Here is a 5,552-nt window from a genome sequence, read left to right as displayed (position 1 = left end):
CTGTCAATTTTATTCCAGATGGGACTCTTCTGGTTAGCAGTCTGCTCTTTGTGTTCCCAGAGGCAATCTAAAAGAAAGATGGGCCCATAATGGCAAAATTAAATAAATAATGAAATTACGGCATCTATGTCAATGCTAAAAGGAGAAATACAAAGAAGCTAAAAATTTTTTCAGTATTATTGAACACTGCTTAATTTATAAATAATTTTGCAGTGGTTTATTATTTCAGAAATAGCTTTGCAAATTTTTTTTTCATTTGATTGATCCTTATAACAACCTTGCGAATTTGGATGAAGGTGGGAGCTATGATACAGCATAATCGCTACTATATCCAAGAGAAGGGAGTGATGAACTTGCTTTAAATGATGGGGAACTCTTCTCAGTGATTTACAAGATTTGTAGATTGCCAGACAGATGTTAATGGAAAAAAAAAGAAGGTGCTCAATGGAGGTAACAATGTGAAGAAAGGTGCAAAAGCCTGAAAATGTTGTGATTGAGAATAGAGAGTAATGTAGATGCTAAAGGTTCATGGTGGAGAGAGGGTGGAGGTAAAGGTGGAAAGGTAAGGCAGGCAGGAAGCACATCACCAAGGGCCTTGCCCTTCATCCTAAGGGGCTTGGACTTCATGCCAAGAGGTTTGTGAGCATTGAATGTTTTCCAGCATTCAGCTTTGATTATTTGCTATGAGATCTGTGATTAGTTCTGTGCTTAGTCAAAATTATTCAAAAACCACAGTGGCTCATGATTAGGACAGAGACATTTTTTTTTTCCTGCATCAAAACATATGCTGTTCACATCTGAGATCAATTCTATGGTAATAATCAAGGTGAAGTGCTACTAGCAACATGCTAGCTCTAAATCTAATTCTCTCTTCCCCTCGCAAAGCCTTTCTAAATGAAAGTGGTGGTATTCATGCTATTATAAGGATAATCCCAAATGCACTTTAAATTATATAAAAATATAAATCATTTGCACCTATTAATCCATTATCATTATTAGCGAACTAAATTCAATGCTTTTTATACAATTAAAACACTGCCTTACCAGACAGAGTTGAGAGTAGGAAGAAGAGATAAGAGAAATCAAAGCACTAGAAGGAGAACCAGGAGTGAAACGTGGAGTTATTGGCACATGGCAGAAAACCTGAGCTTTGTTGCTGTATCCAGAACTACCATTAAATTTGTCCCAACAGCAAAACCTCCCACTCTTATATTTTAAGCCTTCTCTGCTGGTAGTACTCTGTTCTAAACTTACAAGGCTGGATGACTCCTAACTAACAAGTGTTAAAAATACTGACTATAGCCTGGGGATATTTTTTTAATGTGTGGGTAAAGCATTTCTCTTCTTTAACAAGTCCAACTGAAGAAAGCCTTTATGCCTGTTTCCAAAGACGCACACAAATTTGGGAGCAGTGAGATAAGTTCTCTGCTGTTATTTTGATTTGTGTCAGATTTCTCCTATGTAATCTATGAATAGAAACTGTTACATTAGGCTGTACATCCTTAGTTAAATCCCAACTAGAACATTGTAAGTGGGGTGAGGGGTTGAGGTAGTGGTCTCCTCCAGAGATTCTTTTGTTCTTTCAGGGACAGGTGAGGTAGATGGGTACCTGCTTTTAATACATAGAGGACCTTGATCGACCACTGTAGAATACTAGCCCAAGGGATGTTCTAAGAAAAAAGGGCTCCACAGTCCAGTGTTGATGGTAAATTCTTCGTTTATAACCTTTTTTTAAAGAATCATAATAAACATTAGTGTTTTAAAGATCTTGAGAATTCTTTCAGTAAAAAAATACTTTTTTCTAAAATTTCTTTTTTATCCAGTGTGGTAGACAGCTAGCTTATCCCCAAAATGTGTTCACACCTCCTTCCAAACATCTTCCTGGACACATGGCCACCCAATATCTTCCCTTGGAATTAGGTATATCAGTGCAACTGAGTTCTCATAAATGGACTGGAACGAGGGAATGTGGGCAACTTCTGCATTACTTGCTTAAAAGGAAATTGCTTGTTCTCCACATCTTCTATTCTTTTCGTGGTCAAAATGTGAACATGGATATTAGCCAACCTCAAGCGTGAAGATGAGGACACTACCATAGGAGGAAGCAGAACAACAGAATGGTCCCTGATGCCCTCATGAAGCAGGGCCTGCCTTCCAACCCTAGACTCTTATGTGAGAGATAATTTTCTGTCCCGTTTGAACAGCATATTTTCAGTTTCTTTTGTCATAACATATAAGTCTATATATTATTATTTTCAACATTTCCTAAGCTATTTTGGCCTCAGATACTACTGTCCTCTTTTGTGGAAAATCTAGTAACATCTTGAAAAACTAAATTTCTATGGAAAAAACTTTAGGCAACACTGGGCCACGCAAAAGGATTCTTTAATTCTGATTTATTGGTCATCATTGCATGTTTTGAGCATGATTTTCCTCATGCTGTATCTCCTGGGTGGCACCTCTAAGTAATGACCCAGGACCAAGATTCCATTTATCTAATAGCTCTTCAGGATCTTCTACTGGGTCTTCTGTACCTGGCCAGGAGACAAGGAATAAGAGAGTCGCCAGGATCCCATGAAAAGTTTTCAGGGTCACCCCTGCAAGGGGTGAACATCACTCCTGCTTACAATGTATTGGCTATAACTCAGTCACATGGTCTTATCAACTGCCAGGAAACTGGACAACACAATTTAGTTATTTTAAGGAGGAAAATGAAATGGTTTGGTTAACAGAGAATTGGGTCTGCTACCCTAAAGTTTGAAAAATGTCAGAGATTCACATCCTTAATTTATCATTTCCTCTTTGCACTCTCCTTTAGAAATACATGCAATGCTTTCACATGGAGCAGGGCAAAGTGATGAGACCATTCTTACTATAATCCCCATGAGGAATTACCTATGTCCTCTCCACCATGAAGGACTATTTCACTTAGTAGAAAGAAAACTTGCTGCGGAATAAGGTGGTTAGGTTTCTGGTTCTTTTTCTTAAAGTGATGTCTTTGTTAAGTCACCTGACTTCTCTGAGGACAAGTTTCCTGAGGAAGGACCATGCCTGCATGTTTGAGTAACTAAAAAGAGGCCAGTATGAATGGAGTAGAGTGAGTAAGGGCAAGAATAATATGAGAATAAATCAGAAAAGTAAAGGGGCCAAGATTATGCCCAACAGAGCATTTGGGCAGGCTTTAGCTATATTCTGAGGGACATGGGAAGCCACTGGAAACTTAGGAAGAGGAGTACTGTACAGCATATGACTTAGAGTTTAATAGACTTACTCCAGTTGCTTTGTTGAAAATAGAGTGTTAACAAGGGCAAGGAAAGAAACAGACAAACTAGTTAATAAGAAAATGCAAAAATCTAAAAAGAAATGTTGCTGGCTTAAACCAATATGAGATAGAAAACTAGAGAGTTAGATTCTGGATGTATTCTGAAGAAGGAGCTCATAGTACTTGTTAACAGATTAGATGTGGACCATGAAATAAAGAAAGGAATCAAAGATGACTTTAAAGTTTTGTCCTAGGTAACTGAATAGGTAGAGTTGTTATTTCCTGCAATGGTGTATACTACAAAAGGTGTAGAAGTTCATTTTAGACATATTAAGTTAATAGGGAGAAATGTTAAGTGGCAGTTGAATTTGAGTCTGGAATTCAAGAGTTAAGAATTCAGGCTGAAATAATAATTTAGAAGTATTTGAAGACTGTGTTCTGAGGCACTTCAATGCCCAAAGGTAGGAAAAAGGAGGGAAAACCAAAAAAGGAATCTGAGAAGAAGCAGCCATGTGTATAAAAACAAACAAACAAACAAAAACCTAGACTATAGCATGGTGCCAAGTGAAGGTCAGATAAGGTGGTGATTAAAAGTTGAAAATTAGATTGAGCATGAAGAAATTGGATATGACTGCCTAACAAACCATCCCACAGTAAGCATTTATTTGGTCCATGTTTTTATTTGTTTGTGTTTGTTCTGCTGATCCTGGTCATACTTGACTAATCTTAGCTGGACTTCCTCATTCAGCTACATCAGCTGCCAGATCAACCGGAGGCTGGTGGTTTTTGGAAGTCATCAGCTGAGAAGCCTTTCTCTGCTCCATGTAGTCTCATGTCCTCCACCAGGCTAGCCCAGACTTGTTCACATGTAGTCAGAGATAGTTCCAAAAGAGTAAGCAGAAGCATGCAAGAAACTATGAGGCCTAGGTTTGGAGCTACAACAATGTCACTTCTACTGAATGCTTTAGCAAATTACAAGACCTGTGCACAGTAAAGGGTGGAGAAATAGTCTCCACTTTCTAACATTACTCATACTGCACTATACGTGGATTCAGGGAGGAGTGAAGGATTGTGACAATGCTTGCAATTTGCCACAGTGACCTTGGCAAGAGCATGTTAACAAGTGAATAAAGTAAATGTATTTAATAACTTCTATATAAAGATATCACTTACTAATTACTGAACTTCCTTGTTTTTTGATTAGGTAAAACTGATGCTATATATTGGAAATGAATGTATGGGGAAAAAAAGCCTTAGGTAATTACCAATTTGATGAGATAAATTGGTTTCACATCATATTCCTATGGTCCTCAAACTGGGATATTCTATCCCTAGGAGCATGTGGTGTTGTGTCTGGAGGCACACAAAATCTCAGGATAAATTAGATACATCTTCCTAAAGGATAAATCGTACGCTTAAGGGAACAAGAACAAGACAAGGATATCCTTTATCACCGCTCCTAGTTAACACTGTGCTGGAAGTCCTAGCTAGAGCAATAAGGCAAGAAAAAGAAATAAAGGGCATCCAAATCAGTAATGAAGAAGTTAAACTGTCCCTATTTGCAGATGATATGATACTATATATAGAAAACCTTAAAGACTCCATGAGAAAACTACTGGAACTAATTGAAAGATTCAGCAGAGTAGCAGGATACAAGATACACATACAAAAATCAGTTGGATTCCTATACATCAATAAAGACAACGATGAAAAAGAAATCAGGAAAACAATACCATTTATAATAGCCCCTAAAAAAATAAAATACTTGGGAATAAATCTAACCAAGGTTGTAAAGGACCTATACAAAGAAAACTACAAAAAACTACTGCAAGAAACACAAAGGGATCTACATAAATGGAAAAACATACCATGCTCGTGGATAGGTAGACTCAACATTGTGAAAATGACAATTCTACCCAAAGCAATTTACAAATACAACGCAATCCTGATCCAAATACCAACAACATTCTTCAAAGAGATGGAAAAACTAATCATTAACTTTATATGGAAAGGGAAGAAGCCCCAAATAAGTGAATCACTACTGAAGAAGAAGAATAAAGTTGGAGGACTCACACTACCTGACCTGAGAACCTGCTATACAACTACTACTGTGAGTAGTCAAAACAGCCTGGTACTGGTGCAACGACAGATACGTTGACCAGTAGAGCAAAATTGAGAACCCAGATGTAAATCCATCCACCTACAGTCACCTGATCTTCGACAAGGGCCTAAAGTCCATCAAATGGGGAAAAGACAGTCTTTTTCACAAATGGTGCTGGCAAAACTGGAT

This window comes from Trichechus manatus, unplaced genomic scaffold (genome assembly GCF_000243295.1).
Source record: "Trichechus manatus latirostris isolate Lorelei unplaced genomic scaffold, TriManLat1.0 scaffold00037, whole genome shotgun sequence".
NCBI lineage: Eukaryota > Metazoa > Chordata > Mammalia > Sirenia > Trichechidae > Trichechus > Trichechus manatus.
Note: the sequence above shows the minus strand (reverse complement) of the source record.